General features: G+C 46.6%; 1 non-coding gene across 1 annotated transcript; it reads right to left on the bottom strand.

Moving 5' to 3' along the window:
• Positions 1-14,551: 14,551 nt before the first annotated feature.
• Positions 14,552-14,624, bottom strand: Trnaa-ggc (transfer RNA alanine (anticodon GGC)). The gene has a single exon. It is a non-coding gene; the product is annotated as a tRNA-Ala (tRNA).
• Between the last annotated feature and the right edge of the window lie 2,698 nt (positions 14,625-17,322).

Below are 17,322 nucleotides of genomic sequence, written 5' to 3' on the forward strand. Positions count from 1 at the left end.
CACGGATGGAGACTTTCCCGTTGTTAACGTCTTGTACGGCGTCTCTAAGAGACGCCTCGCCCCAGGTCCCCCGAAGTCGGCTGAATCCTTCCTCTTGTACTTCGAACCCATTCCCTGTCACAGGAGGAGAAACAGCAACTCAGCGGAACGTTTCTAGATCTGTTAGCCCCATTTTAGGCGCAGGGCATCTCTTCCTCCAAAAAAGCGGCCATCTCTCCCGTTTCCGCGGTAGAGATGCCGTCATGCGTCCTCCCCCTCTACAATTACTATTTTACTTTCAAATATCCATCGCTATTCATCTCTATCCCCTATACCTCAGAGAACAAATTTCCATCAAAACAAGGATTGTTTAGTTGCGCTAGGTCGAGGAGAAGTGAGTACCTGAAAAATACTGGGCGTCTTCGGGAAGATCCAAAACCTTTCCGACGTTCGTACGTGCAGAAATCCAAGACTGGCGCTAAACCTTTCACACCGAAATGTGGACGCACCAGCGAGGCTCACTATCCTGATGTCGTAGCGCCATCGATGCAAAAGTTTTGAAATTAGAGGAAAAAAGGCGTCTCTACCCACGCGGCATCTCTACCCGCTTTACCCTACTCAAGTAACGAGTATCGGTATCGCGATACCATATTTCGCTTACGGGTACAACACTGCTTTTGTGTGTTCGCAACCTACGTTTAAACTTGAAAGCGCCAGGTTAACACGGGTATGTGTTAACGCCGGCTAGCGTGGTTTGCGCATTGTTTACATTTTCATGCTAGCAAATGAACAAGCATGGGCGTCAGTAAAGAACACGCTACAGAAGGCCAGTGACAGGGTGGATGGGATCAATGCACTATATACACGTGGTAGAAGCACTGAAGTGAGCGGTGCGGTCAAACTGCAGACTCGCTAATAGTGAAAGGGCGCAACCCAGTCATCAACCCATCCTTTCTGCCCATTCCTCCTCTTCGGAGATTTTTGTGTATTTAAGGTTTGGGTGCCAGTAAAATTTAGTGCTGTGTCTGAGAATTTGTTGTCTGTTATTTCCTCCCTCTCTCGGGTCTCCATATCGTGCAGACTCGCTGCCAGGAGCAACGCCATCACAGTAGCAATATTGCTTGTTTTGAATTCGGTGCCACTTGGCAAACAAGTTAACTGACCACGTTATTCAGACGTATTACAAATGATTATTACATTTCAGAATATTACATTCATAACTTAGATAACTATATATTTTTTAAAGCTGCATAACTTAGTATTTACTGAGTGAGTGGGTCGCATAGACATCATAATGTTTGATGTCATTAGTCGAAGGACGTGTGGAAAGAGCTTTGTTAATAATGGACTTCAAGACTCCACTGACGTCAGATGAAGTCCTTCGGGTCATAATGTCGAAATGTCAAGTTCATGTCATGTCATGTCAAAAATCGCGTTGGACAATTGAGTCATTTTCCGTGCCGTGTGGCGTTGTATAATAGAGAGCTCTACTGTATCGGAAGAACTCTGCGAAAACGGTACGATAAAGAAGTTAATCATTCTAAGCTTAGCAATGTGATGTCACCTACTTGAAAGAAACAGGGAGATTGGCTTATCACGTTTCCGGAATCGTTATCGTGAATACCTTCCGATCTACAAAACTCGCTATTAGCGAAATTTAGTATAACTTACGCTGTCGCCTTTGCGTTCGTAAGGGACAGCGCAGTGGTTCCGCGCAGTGCGCAAAGCTCTACTTCTGTTTTGCACGTGCGCGGAACCACCAACGCTATCCCTCATGTACTCAAATGCGATAGCGTACGATGTACGAAAACTCACTATTGTCAGTAGAGTTTCAGTACATCGTACGTTATCGCCTTTGTATCCGGAAGGGACAACGTTGATGGTTCTCCGCACGCCGATATCAGAAAGACATCTTCGCGCACCGCGCTGGACCACCAAAGCTATCCCTCTTGACCCTAAAACTCTTGAATCAAGACGAGTCCATTACCCATTTCTAACGTCGGTCTATCAAATGACGTCGAAAATACGAAGTAACGTCCTATCATCTGACCGGAAGACACAAAACACCGTGTGTCTGTTATACTCATTTAATTCGTATCTTCTTGGTTCGCTTTGGTTTTATTTGAAGAAAAATGAAACGAAAACGAATATAATAACCAACATGTAGTAGGTTCCGGCGAGAGACCTCGTGTCATCGTCATCACTTTTGTTGTCAGGGACGGCGAAAGTGGGGGCAGCCGGAGATAGAGCCCCGGGGAACGGGTTCTTCAGGGGCTCGCCCGTCCCAAATCCAGACAGTTGCTAGCACCAGAGACGTGAGGAGGGAGGCCCGGGCAGGACTCATCCGGAGTCATCCCCGGGGCCCGTAATTTCTCTCACCTGCCCTGGCTGTTGTTAGTGAGAATCTAAACTAAATTAGAGAACCTATTTGATTGGCAAGTTGACCAAAAATCTCTTCTTCAGCAGCATCTGCTTCTTCCGGTAGCTTATACACGCCTTCCCGCTAAGAAACCTAGCCAGATATAGGAAAGTAAAGGGACGTCGCACGCCAGCTTTCAGAGTACCACTAACGCCACCGTTCGGCACTATACCGGGTGTAACCAACCTGTAACCAACAACTTCGCCTTCGCTTGACTCCCATGTCGGCGTGATAGAGAGCACCAACCGAAGGTACCACCGCTCGTTGGTGGTAGACTGGTTGGTGGTTGGTGCTGAAGACTGGAGGTGGTGGGTTCGAATCCTACCACCGGCAGTGTTGTCGGAGGTTTCCCTGGGTTTCCCTGGGTTTCCAGACGAATGTCGGCCCAGTTCCCCCTGAAGTCGGCCCAGGACGCATGCTAACTCCCCTGTTCCGCTGTCCTTCCTGCTGTCCTCTCTCCATCTGTTCACGTGTTTAGGCCGCTCATAGCCGCAGTTGCTTCGCTGTGCTAACACGGAACAAAAAAAGAAAAAAGACGAAGATCGTGCTAGGCAACCAAAGGCATATATTGCTACAATTTTAGGTATACTAATAGCCACGAGGTGCCTGCTAGCTGTTCCGCGTATGTATTTCCTCCGAGGCCGCACGAAACGGGTAGAAAGCAATGCTGGCGAAATAGAAACTACCACATAGCTCAGGGCTCAGGTTCGCATCCACGTAGAAAGTGCAATACCGTGCACCAAGATGTGTAACATACTGAGTAGTGGGTACTCGAATATACGCGTGGCACTCCTATGATCTACGGAAATCATTTTTCATGTATGCCTGTCATTAGTGCCAAATCTACATTATCAGCGTTGCAAATTGGCCCAGTTTGAAATGAAATCATTAACACCTGTAAATACGGCAATTCTGTGTGACGCCATAGATGCTTAAACACCAGGGTTCTACGTATCACGACAATGATGGAGACCATGACCTACGTGCAGACCTTGGTGGCAAATGATTCGAAGGTTTTATTCTTTTCAGGTACTAGGGTGAGCTGTGCCGTTCATGTTGATACCTACGGTGATGTGGTACCGTAGCATTCAATCGGCAACATATTGCAAGAATTGTTGGAAGATCATACTGCAGTGTGGAGTGATCAACTTGTACCGGTACACAGTTGGAATTATCCAAAGCAGAGATGCGGCTATGAAATTGACTCTCTATTTAAGACGCTGGGACACACATAAACAATGTGCAACATATAAGGTCAATATTGCGAGGTTGACACTGGAATTTAATGCGTTAAAGTCTCGTAAAGAAATGTATCCGCAAGGGACGCGGGTGAAGCTCAAGGAGACGAATATGATGACGATGACGATGCAGATGAGGCTCCGCACAACATAATGATGATGTTTTCGAGTTAAATGTAACGAGAACATCTAACATATCAATATGTGTTGTCCATCTTAGACTAGACGATGCAAATGAACTTTTGTGCTCAAGTGCAGAGATGAAATGTCCGTCCTTTTCTAGCACAATGCGCACCTTCTGCTTAGCTGAGCAGGCACAGAAGTGGTAACGTATAAGATATGACCCGAAGATTTGTTCTTTTATATTATAAACATACCCAGATAGCAGTAACCTCCCTGGCTTTTCCACATCGTTGCTCGAAAAATCACAATTTACGTTGCAACGCCCTGCACGTTGCAACGCCCAACAACGCGAACAGTACCAGTACAGTAAGTACCACCAGAACAGTAACAGAATATGCGAACAGTACCAAACAAACAGCATGCTACAGGAAGTGTTTGCACATATTTCCCGCAATTGGCACTGAACGCCATGGAGCGGTAGCACCGCCTGTGAAGCGCGTCGACCCTATAGGCAGTGCTGTTACGGCTCGCCATTTTCGCCTTCCTCCCACAACTCGGGAAGTCATCTTCTTCACAGCCCAAGAGCCCATTCATGAGAGACGTCGCTTATTTAAGCGAACGCTGTGATCCGCTAAAGGGAGAACGCTTGTATGTACATATTCTTTCGTTGTGCTCCTTGCCTCTGCCCACGTTCCTGCCCCCCAGGGTGTTGGGACCGGCCTCGCTACCATCCGGCGCTTCGCAACAGTGCCCAGTGTTTTGCCTACACTGAAAGAATAAAACATGGTTAACCAATTTTAAAGTGCTTCTGGGTAGAGTATCACCCCTGGCGATGGAACTCTCCATTCCTTGTCTTAACAATAAAGTTGCTCTTAAAGCGCTTCTCGTGAAAGTCATTGTACAGCTAAAGAAGAAAACGAATGACCCTGCCCATCGTTGTATTTTGAAACTATGCCAGCAGGCGACACAGTGCAAACCGGATACACAGTCCACGTTTGCGGCATTCCCGCATGAAATAGTACTAAGGACGTCACATTCGCGAACCTGAACCTTGTCACATCGAGCGAAAGTGGACGTGAAGCTTAATATGGAACGTGGGACAAAACTAGTTTTCGCACGAGTGCGCTTGTCACTATTGTTCCTCTGTCGCTTTTCGTGTTGTCTTAGCACAACAAAATGGGTGCACTTACGCTGCGCGAATGTTGCAACAACTTCGTGCAAATCTAACTTCAATGTCGCGCTGTGTCACTTTGTTCTTCTGTGCGTACGTTTTCTAACATCTAGTTCATTTAAGTTCTACAATGTACACTTGCGCGTGGAATGTGCTTCGTTGCGGTGAAGATGTTCGCCTCTGCACACACTCGGAAAATAATTTGCAGGGAAACCTAGCTGCGTGACACTAACATATTATCACAGTTTTCGCTGTCATTTGTAGAGGAATGCAGAAATAGCAGCACTATTAACGGTTAGTACTCATGCAATTCCTAACCAGTATTGCAAGTACAAGTTTTAAACTCTCCGTTGTGAGTTACTCATTGCTGTACGCGAAAATAGGGTGAGAACTAAAAAAGTGGATGCAACGTGATACGTTTTTTCAAAGATTCGTTGATGCAATCTCATCCCCCCCCCCCCCAAAAAAAAGAAAAATCTCGGTCACCGCTATTAAACAGGGAGCTTCCCGATCAGCAGCCAAAAATTTTCAAAAATTAATGGTTTGTTTATTTTTGGAAAATTGCGTTGCACACAGCCATTTGAGATGCGGTCTACTTGAACGTAAAATTGTTTGACGAATCCGATTGCCAGTGCTAATGAACTTTCATAGTTAAACCCCCAGAGTTGTTGTAAGTTAAGTTGTGGAGTAGAGTCCTGAGGTCTGAGACCCGAAGATACAAACAGCGCCGTGAGCTTTTGTGACACAATATGGAAGGGGCAGAAAACGCAAAATATGCGTGAGTCTTGCGGAGTTCTACATGCGACCGCTTTTTCGTCTCTCCCTCTCTGTATCCCACGGGCGCGTTGTCTTATTCAACTCTGGCAACTCAGAGATCGGGCGAAAAAAAGCCAGAGTAGACCAGAGTAGCGGGAATGAGCTCACAACTGTGCGGTGAAAAGTAGCACTTGACTTTCTTCGGAAGTAGGGTAAGCCAGGGTGATGACGTCACACACATGCGCGTGTGAAATTGTCGTCTGCTAGGAAACCCTGCAATGGACGTTAGTTGACAGTTAGCGTATAGTTGACAGCAGATAGTTTTTCTTCGTTTTTTTTAAACCCAGGACGCATATACTAACCCCCTGTCCTCCACTCCCTCTTGCTGTCCTTTCTCCATCTGACCACGTCTGTACGCCGCTCATAGCCACAGCTGCTTCGCGGCGCTAACATGGAAAAAGTAATGTTTTTGTAAGTCTCGGTGATGGCATACACGAAGCATAACCTCTTACTTCTGCGGTACATTTCACATTACTGAACAGCCCAGATTTTGCCAGCCTCATCTGATGACAGCGTCCACAGACGTCCGCGGAGAAAAACAGTGCGGCCGCTCCGGATTATGGGTCAAGTACCACTCCGGTTGTGGTGGTGGTGGTGGTGATGGAACTGCATGCCGTAGTCGGTCACGTACCACATGGTGGCAAATAATTACATGACGCATTTAAAGCCAATTATTAATTACTATAAAACATTTCTTTGAAGAATGACGACAATTCTTGAGTAGACAATTATTTGCTTCTCTGTATTCGCGTTGTCTGCTCTCAACTGCCATTATTGTTTGTATTCTGTTTGTCAGTGTGACCAGAAAGTGAAAGCTGGTTTTCCGTCTCTACAGTGAGCAAAATTTCAAGTCTCCTTGATTCGTACAAAGTAACAAAGTAGCCCAGGCTACTTTGTTACTTTGTAAATTGTACTTTGCTTATTCATTATTTTGGCATACAAAGTAGCCCAGGCTACTTTGTATGGCAAACCCTGCCTGTTAGACGAGGGGCGTTTTGCACAAGAAATTTTCAGAGGAGAATGCGAAAGGTGCTTGAACATTGTTGCGTGCGTTCTTAGTAGATGATGCATTGAAACGAGTCGGTGTTGCCAGAGGAGGGGCCCGCCAAGCGCGTTTGGCGCAGTAATGTTTGAAATTATAATACTAAAATATAATTAATGTATTAGACAGCTATTATGTGTCTGAAACCTCCAAGTTATAAGATGTCGAAAGAGAACTCGGTTTCTATAGGATCATAGTTGACATTTAAATTACTTTAAAAGGATTTCACTACGCACCACCTCTGATACCGGTTGCATGTTAGATTCAGCAGTTCTCCACCACACTGCGGAATGGCATTATGAATACTACACTTGTATAGACTATCTGTATTATCTGTGCACGAAACACATTCTAAATATTTGTACTCTGGTTCTCTTTCTTCAATGTTACCCCTAGTGAACATCATGCGTGCGTCCAGGCTGAGGCTTTTTTTATAATATGGTCTTAATCTGAGCTAGTTTACGTTGATGCCATTTTACCCTCATTTGCATGTATGGGCCTAGAAGCAGTGGTCTACAGTGTCGGGAATGACTGGGTGTAATATGGGTGCAGATTTCAGCAGTAATGTTGACAATCATATTTTGTGGTTTCACAATATGCCTGCTGATGTAAAGCGTGGGAAGCCCTTCAAACGACGCTCGCCTTTATAGTTCCGACGTGTCCGTTACGTCAAAAGGCAACATAATAATCTGAAGCAGCAGGCGGTCGGTACAGTGTTTGATGTCAGGATCGTCGCAGTTTCGTGACCTGTATTAATAAAATTCGCCTTTAGGTAAAGTAATTTTGCTTGAGATACGACTATACGAAAGCAGCGAGGCAAAGAAGGCGTTGTTGACCTCGTCGCCGTTCAGATCAGCAATTCCAGTGCTGGTTTGCTGGTAAAGCAAGATAAAAACTCCATGAAAAAAGAAAACTTTAATTTGCGCCATCTGCCGACCTCTCTCCGACATTCACATCAAAAACGTTTCTTGGGGCTAACACGGAGAGTAACTCTAAACGACGGCTAGCGTACTTTGTGTTCATTTTTAGCAGCATAACTCGGTACGCTCCGGCATCCATGATTCGGCACTCGGCACTTGTATGTCCTGACTGTTTGCCATTATAAATCTGTGAGGGGTTGTTTCCGTGCATGCTAATGGTATGTACCCAAAATTAAGAAGAACCCATGACCTTTCTTTAACAAGAAGCGCAGAGAATATCTTGTCACTCTCAATGAAACCAAACTTGAATTTTACGAGCCAGATTCAATTTAGAGTAAATACAAGAAACTCAAAGCAAATGCTCGTACTTGCTATAAAATTCGTGTAGAAACTTTACCATATTGTGTATGCGTTTTCTTTCTTTTTTTTTTCATTTCGTTTCGTTTCGGCATCAGAACATTCTATGCTACAGGAAGCAAAAATATATTGGCGTTGACGGTTCTCAATCTGGTTTGGCCAGAAGGAAGTTCAAGCCGCTTAAGAACGTCTATAATCGTGTTCAAGCAAAGAATGACATTGTCGGGGCCACTTTTTCTCCTCGTATTTAATCACCAGAAGCCAACTTCGTGTTTCAAACGTTATATCTAGTAATTCTTCGGATGATACTTACTTTTGACAGAGGTCATTTTCATGTTAACTGTAACTGAGAATATATCATATAGTTGTTCACCGCCGGAGATGTCGTTCTTATGTTAGGTTAGATGCCGATTAGGTAGCACTTTATCAGGTGATGACATGCACTTCAGCTGAAAGCTTTGAAGCTATAGCTTCAAAGCTTTCAGCAAATGAGCAACTATAGTTGCTCCTAACGTCTGGATTTTAATCTGTCTCACTCCTTCATAGAGTTGACGCCATTCTTATATTTTGTCTCTTTAGTTTTTAAATCAGCAAAGAATGAGCACCTTTCCACACTTACTCTCTGACTGAGAAACGCAGTTTAGAGAGAGGGAGAGACAAAAAAAAGAAATACTGTGGACATGTCTCTTGGAGAAGCTGCTGTACCTGTCGAGAGACTGGTAGAACACCGATACGCACCATTTCCCCTGCAAGGTTTAATGGCACGAGGAAATGCAGGGAGGCAGTCTGTCTAACACGCTTAAAAGAGTCCCCTCACTGGTACGTGCTGGATAGTCAACGGTTATACGTAAGCCAAGATTGCTTAGCTCATTTCTCCATTTCTGGATACATGCGCTGAGCTATATACTGTAAGTTTCAGCTTTCTTCGTCTCCCATTCTCAGCTTTTCGTGTATTGCAACTTGTATGTCCAACTGGTGATCAACCCATCTATCACCGCTCACAGCAGCAGTTTTTACGGCTTATGCGACTTTGAGCCTCGTCCGCACCATTGCATTTCAATACGTCCGTCCGTCAGCGTTTCTGTGTGAAGGACGCATGAGTTTCCAACTCACATCCGTACTTTTGCGACGCTGCGTTAAGGGCTGTTTATACTGAGAAGAACCTTCGACGACCGAGCGCGCGCAGCGAGGTTGACTGCCGTCGGCTGCCGCCCGAGTGCTTATACTCGAGCGGCAGAGGACTTGCATAGTCAATCGGCGTGTTCAGGCACGAGCCTTGCACGAGCACGCTGCACGACGGTGGTCGTGTGTGGAAGTGTGTGCTGTAAAATCTGTCTTCGTCCAGTGTTGATGGTCGAGGTCCCCCATGCCTTGGCGCCACACCAGTTCTCTTAGCGGTGTACGTGCAGCAAATACGTTTGCCGGATAAGTCATGCCAGTTGATACGTGATGCGGATATCCTTTGCCAACGTTCTGTTGAAGTCTAAACAGTCTGTGGCTAGTGGATTCCATCCAGCGTGCAGTAGATCAGAAGACTGGACGTTTTGTAGCAACGTCATGCTGGTTTTCTTCGCCACTGTCTTGCGATGCCAGAATGTCGGTGTCTTGGTTCAGTGGTATGCTGAGGCCTGTCGTAGCTATGGCGAGGACATCGGTTTGCGTTTGGTTCTGTAATTCCTTGGGCATTTCTTGACTATTTATTGCCTTCCAGTTTCTGCCACCCTTCGAGGTCATCTAGTGAGGGGTAGTGTTCGCGGTGTACCGTCCTTTCATTACAAATGTCAACGTTATCACGGCCACGCGGTCCCCCAAATCAGAGGCAGTTTTTCACTATCTGTGGCCCACCGTGGTGTAGGCCAGGCCAATCCGGCTCGCGACTCAGTTTAAGTTGGAGTCCTGGTGTAGAGCCTCCTCTCTACCTCATCTTCTTCAGTTTATTTTCCTTCGATCAACGTAGTCTTCGTCACTCGTAATCAGATAGCCGTAAAGACCCCGAGGCGTTACGAAGGCTGTCTGTTCTTTCGTCGGGATTTGATGAAACCCAGATGCGAGGTCCATGACTGAGAAGTACTTGGAACTTGTCAGTGCTTGTATGCTCTTCAATGAGGGGAAAATGAGACACAGAATATTCTGTTACGGCATTCAGGTTTCTGTAGTCCACACACATGCGTGTCGTTCCATCCTGTTTCTTTATATAAGGACGGTGATGCCTGAGCGCGGCGGGATAGTCGTAGCAAGCCAGCGTCAAGAGATATTTGATCATCGCTTTGACGAGGTCTCTCTGTGCTGGTGGCAACCGCCTTGGTCGCTGAGTGTTGGAATTGCGTAAGTCTGAACCAATCAGTTTCCAACATTGGTACACTGTTAAAACAGAACTTCACCACATATCATGCTCCTATCCAACCATCATTCCGAATAATATCATTCTGTGTCCTGATTTGTTCAAAACAGGGGGAGACGCTTTACTGGGGACAAGATAGCCTGTTCCAAATTGGCGCCTCCTCCAATTTTCAGCAAATCAATACACAGAATGATATTCGCAATGATGGTAGGCTATGAGCGTGCTATGTGGTGAAGTTCTGTTTTAACAGTGTAGCATTTCTAGCGGAAGATGAGAGATGCTTGGCAAGAATCTTTCGCGCCATCGAATGCTGTGCACTGGTTGCACACCCTCCAACGTTGATGGAAATATCACCTATATCAAGCGTGTGGTGGCCGGAACAAGGGGATTGAACAGGGCTTTGCGTACTAGTTGCTTCGTCTTTTGCACTTGAAGAGGGCAGCACTTGCTCAATTTGCCCCAATACACGTCTTCCACATCCCATACCTGTTCTGCGAGTCCTACCGTTGCGTGGGATGGAACCATGACTGACTTTCGAGTGCGCGCAGGTACAACAACTTGTTTTAAAGGCCGAATTATTTGCGTAGATCTGTTGGCAGTTACTTGGAAGGTATTTCTGCCCCAGCCAATAACTGCTTGGGAGGTCTCGAGGAAATCATTCCCCAGCAACACTTTGTCTGCTTGCAAGTGAGGGAGAACGATGAATCTGTGGTCGAAAGTTTGGACATCAACTAAGACTGTCGCTTTGAGCTGCCCTTTAAGTATGAGGGGTTGACCGTTGGCTCCTTCCAGTCCTACAGATGGCGGTGCAATATGAAGCCCGGACGCGTCAGCAGCACTCTCATTCAACAGAGTCGAAAAAGCGCAAATTGTCTACGTCCATTCGGCTTGATGGGGATCACCTTCGTAGCACCTGTTGGTGTACTCCATCTGATTGATTCACCACTGATGCCTCGGCGCCGGTGTCAGAGATATCAGCGACCCGTTTCCCGAAGTCAGTTATGTTGCGCCTGCCATAAACCCTTGCTGCCAGTCTAAAAATGCTTGCGTTAAAGGCATGAGACAAGGAGAAACGAAGTGACCAGTTGTCTTGCAGTTTAGACAGACGCTGGACCTCATGGTGATTCTTTAACCCTGCAGATGTGATAGATGACTCAGTGTTTCGTTGCGCTGGACTTGTTTGTAGCTCCGGCAATGGCTTAGGCTTGACGGGCGTGGTCTTATTCAAATTTCCTGTTGGAGACGTTTCAGAGACTCCAGAACGCCATCCTTGGAAACTTCGAGTAGGAGGCAATGGTCGAGGAGTCGGCGAGATGTGAAAAACTGGTTCAGCCTTGTCGCGAACTTGCTTTTCTGCCTTCTCTTGCTCCTTGGGCTTGTGAGATGCAATCAGTCTGTCGTAGCGAAGCAATTACTCCAGGAGATTATCTATCGAGGTGAACTCCTTGTCGAAGTAATATTTCTTTACTGTTGGCACAAGGGATTCGATTATTACTTCCCACTTTTTCGACTGTAGTATACTCGGACTCGTCCACAAGTTCCAGTTTTCGGAACGCAAAGTTCGCGGAGCTACTGGGTCGCAGCAGGCATCCTCTGCTTCGCATTGAACTTGTCACCTAGACCGGAACGCTTGTGGAAAGCTGCCTTCATATCTTCCCATGAAGTAATCTTTGGTAAATTCACATAATACCTGATCCATTTGAAATCCTTTTGAGGCAGCTTTGACAGAATAAGTGGAACTGTGACATCAAAGTGTACCTCGTACGTCCGGAACCAGGAATCGGTCTGGTGGATCCATCCTTGAATGTTGTTGTTAAGCTGCGGAACTACTTTGGTGGCAACAGACGACACGTGTCGCTCAGTTGAGGCCGATGAACAGACCTTTGGCTGACCAGCAAGTGTGATGTGTTCCAAAGCCTTAGCCTTCCTTTTCTTCTTGGTGGCGGCGTGTTGCACCTCTGAAATCTCTGATACATCGGTGGTTGAAGATGCCCTCGAAGACGGTGTTGACACGGTTTCCAAACGATCGAGCCGTTCAATAACTGGTGCAAGAAGACGGGAAATAGATCGTGCGTCGCTTGAGGGTAACGGGTATCGGCTTGGATTCTTGGTCGCGTAGATGTCGCCTGTCCCAGCGTTTCCTCGCGAGGTATGAGCTGCGCTTGCAACTCGCTAACTTGCCTTTTCAGGATGTCCACCTCAGTCACTACAGAACGGAATGCCGAAATCTTAGCCGCGTCGTTCATCAAAGCGAAGTCCCCGATAGAATGTTCCACAATGAAATGCTCCACCGTCTTTAGCACTTGGCTGGTGACGACGTGCGAGAGAAAGCTGCGGATGAAGAGCAGATGCTAGCGATGGTCGTCCGTGCACCCAGCGATCGAATAGTTCGGACGCCAAGTTGCAACTTTGCGAGCGTTACGGTGTAAGGAACGGGCCCCCAAGCAGAACAACAACTTTATTTTAAGATGATGAATGGGGAGTTTCATCGATACTCTACCCCATTGCTGGTGGTGAAGTGTCGAATAATAAGGATAAGGATCGTAGTCTGATTGTGTCCAGAAAGGTCACAAGAGCTTTGAGCGCAGAGCGTTGGTGGGTTAGATTCGGCCAGGGACCAAGCAAATTTGATAGGGAGAAGGGGCGAGAGTTCAGCTGACTAAGAGATCCGGAGAGTGCGGTTCGGGAAGGTTGGTCGTGTGGGCAATGAAGAAGAAAGTGCTCCAGATCCTCTAGAGCACCCCAGTGATAGCATCTGTGAGAGTCAACTTGTCTCAAGCGGTAACGCCCCTCAGCTGTAAATGCCACATCGTGTCACATTCGATGAATGAATGCGGCATCTTGACGAACAATAACTTTATTACGAGATGATGTCTGGGGAGTTTCATCGCAGGGGCGATACTCTACCCCATTGTTGGTGGTGATGCGGGGAATGAAAGAATCAGCCCCTTCACAATATGGATCGAAGCGCTGTGGTGTCCAGAAAGGTGAACAGAGCCTTGAGGGCAGAGCATTGGTGGGCTGCATGTGGCAAGGGACCAAGCCAATTTGTGAGAGAGAGGGGGCGAGAGTCTAGCTCATTAAGGGATCGGAAGAGTACGGTACTGGAAGGTTGGTAGTGTGAACAATGAAGAAGAATGTGATCTAGATCTTTAACAGCACCGCAGTGGCTGCAGTGGGGAGAGTCAACTTGCCTCAAGCGATAACGCGACAGTGCTGTGAAAGCCACACCGAGGCGAATTCGATGAACTAATGCGGCATCTTGACGAGAGAGGCGTCGAGGCAGGCGGAAACCGATCGCTGGATGAACTCTGCCCAGCATGACGGGTGGGGGGGGGGGGGGGGGGGGGGTCAGTGGTTCATTGGCGGGTAGCCAAAGGAGTCACGAGGCGCCGAAGTACGGACCGACGGTCTCCTCTCAGCAGTGCAATACGCGCCGTCGCCGAAACGAGAGAGCTGCTTGTGCGGCGCTGTCGGCCTGTTCATTGCCTTCGACGCCCCAACGGGCTGGAACCCATTAGAGAACCAGTCTGTGCTCTGCTTCGTAGACAAGTTTGTGAGCCATTAACACATCCATAACCAACGGTGCGAATGAGCCTCGGATGTCAGAATTTCCTATTGCTTGCAGCGCAGATGTTGAGTCAGTGAATACGACCCAGTCCCCTAGGGTGAAGTGAACGATGTGATGACGAATGCCGAGGCGGACTTGCCGTTTCTGGATGCGCCATCTGTCTATGCTGCTGTAGACGTAAAAAAGAAAAAAAAAACTTCTGGTTTATGAGAGCATAAAGATGGGCACGAAGGCAAGCAAGATGCTCACACTAGGTCTGTGAGACTCTATTATCTGTGTTGTATGAACGGTAACCTGCTCCAGGGAAGTAACAAATGACCTTTTTTTGAAACAAACAAACAAAAATTTGCTTCGATTCAGTTTTTAACAGGTATGTCCGATGTGACAAATAAAATGGTTTTGACGAAATAAAAAGCGATTCGATGAAGCGTCCAAACTGGTGCGAAAGTGCCCTGCCCTATACACACAAAGCAGGACGTCTTTCTTGAGCATGAAGTAGAAAATGTATCCAAGGATGTTCGAAAACGAAAGAAAACTTCCCATGTGCTGAAAGATGGAAGTCACTGAAAAGGTTAGTCAGCTGTAGGACTCGAACCCACATCTTCTGGATTGCCGGTCCAGGGCTCTACCAATTGAGCTAAGCTAACCCCCCCCCCCCCCCCCACCAGTGACTTCCAAGGGCGCGTCATCAGTTCTCTTATGCTCCCATGTGCGTTGTACTCCACTGTATAAAGAGAGAGAGGAACAGGCCGCTGACTCCAAAACTGAGTCACTGACAGTGGAAAGAACATGAAGTGATTGCCTTGAGTTTCTTGATGTTGAACAGAACGCTGGCTCACTAAACTCAGTCTAGTTTATTTTCCTAGCGAGCGGTTCAAGTTGTATTGAAGGTGTTGTTTGTGGAGACTATTCGTAAAGGTATTTTGACCTCGCTTGAAATATATTTTGCCATGTCTCCTCAACTTAGCGCTCCTTCCAGTTAATCTCGGAGAGATTAAACCGGTCCCTGTCATCCCCACCAATTCTTCCTTGTCTGTCTTTGTTGTGATGTGCGCACCCGTGCACGTGCCAACATGTTCAACACCGCGGATGGCTCTCAGAATATCAAAACAATGTGCGGAACTTCCGCGCGTGTGTCACAGGCGTCAACACGAATACGCTCACTGGCACCACGTGAGGAAGGAAGCATATGTTTTTTGTTATGTTCCTTGCTAGCGCCGCGAAGCAACTGTGGCTATGAGCGGCGTACAGACGTGGACAGATAAAGAGAGGAGAGCAGGAAGGAGTGGGGGACAGCGGTGTTAGTATGCGTCCTTGGCTGAACTCACGGGGAACTGTGTGGACATTCGGCCGGAAAGTCTTTAGGAAAACCCAGGAAAACCTTAGACAGCACAGCCGGTGCAGGGATTCGCACCCGTCTCACTTCCCAGTGTCGGCGTGTGAAGAAAGAAATACGTATATCCTATTACGTGGGGAAATTAAAAGCACTAAAAACAGACGAAGTCACGGACACAGATAGCGCATTTAGGGTGCTTGAGGGAATTAGCGTTTTGAATTATCGTTCGAGACGAACGCTAGCAATTAAACAACTCGTAATTGATCTACGCATTTGCGTCACGCTGCACGAACAGTACGCTCGCAGTATTCCCCTCAAGTCCCGAAATCCCGGAATGTTTTGCTATTCTTTTTCTTCGAAATCACGAGATTTCGGGTCGTGAAAAACTAACGTGATCCCATGATTGTGGCCTTCCATATGTCCCAAATCTAAATGTGAGACCCCACAGGAGAAACGAAATAAGAGCAGCTCAGCAGCGAGTAAGTAACGAGATGGTTTCAGTGCGTTGGTTACTTATGTCTTTCAGCCGGGGATGCCTGGTGACTTGACGCTCGTCGTGGAAGCCTACGGTGTCCATCTCCGACTTCACGCTTGCTGTACGTGGATGTCGTCGGATGTTGTCGGGTGTAGTTTCCACTTCAACCTGGATGCTAGTAGTATTTTGCTATTTTTGGTGAGACAAAGATCTTGCAGTTGTTCTCTCATCTGTTATGTGGAGGAACCGTATCTTCAGCAGAAGCACAGTTGTAAGGGAAATGAGAGAATGAATTAGTGGGTGAACAGCTTTTATTGTCCATAAACATCGACACAAAGGAAGGTACATGGGACAATCTGTGAAACCAGTGTCTGACCAAAAGTAGAAACGACCAGCGAACGATATCGCTAGCGAACTAGTGCAGCGAATGTGATCGATTTTATGTTGCCCATTGAAAGGAATGTGAATGTCATTCTCTATTCACAGATGTAAAAAAAGAAAAAACCTACGTCTTCCAATTTCAACAAATCGGGAGAGCGAATGACAACACCCGGTCGGCTGTGATGTGCCCATTCTTTCTTCTTCTTCTTTTATTTATTTTTTAATTTTTCTAGATCACATTATCGGCTGTCTGCAAGTACGCCCTTGTATTTTTGGCCAAGCAGGCGTTCACGGGACCATTTTTCCTACAACCACAGAAAATGTTGCTCTTTCCGCGCAATAACTTCGATGCATGGCAGCCTTTGCGGATACGATCGAATGTGTCAGACTTGAGTGTCGTGCGGTTCCGGAAAGGATGGTCCCTCTTTACGTAGGCGAAAATAATGGTCCCACTGTGTACTTGCTCCTAAAAATACAGGAGCGTCGCTGTGGACTGGTTGCAGAGGGTTCCGGAAAAAATGGTCCCGGAAGATATGGTCCCAGAAAAAATGCTCCCGGAAAAAATGGTCCATGGTTGCAAGGGCGGAAATGATGGTCCCGCAGGAACATAAAAGCTGTTATATTCGCACCACTTGTATTGCGCCTATTTTTCTTTTCCCCTCTCTTCCTCGCTTATGTTTCTATTTTTTTTTACGTATACAAACAACGTGACAAGATTAGGAAGCTATTCTCCAAGATCCTGCTACCTCCTGCATATTTCTGGCAGATAGGTGGGAAGATCGGTTCCCGCGTTGTTTTACAAAACGAAGTATTAGAGCAGTGAGCAAAATGGAACGTTACCTTCTGTATTCGTACCAATGAAGTAGAACGCATATAAACTGAGTTTTTAAACTGCGCTTTAAGCTTAGCTTTAAACACTTAAACTTCATGGTCGCTGTACGTGGGTGTCCTCGGATGTAGTTCCCAACTCACACTCGATGCTAGTATTTTCGTATTGTTCGTCAGACAATGGTTTTGCAGTTGTTCTCTCATACTTTCTATGTCGATGAACCGTATCTTCAGCCGAAGCACAGTTGTAAGGAGAATGAAACAGAATAGAATAGAATAGAAATAGAAAGGAAAAAGTGGAAACGTGCGACCGTCTGTTCCATGA

This window comes from Ornithodoros turicata, chromosome 2, assembly GCF_037126465.1.
Source record: "Ornithodoros turicata isolate Travis chromosome 2, ASM3712646v1, whole genome shotgun sequence".
Lineage (NCBI taxonomy): Eukaryota > Metazoa > Arthropoda > Arachnida > Ixodida > Argasidae > Ornithodoros > Ornithodoros turicata.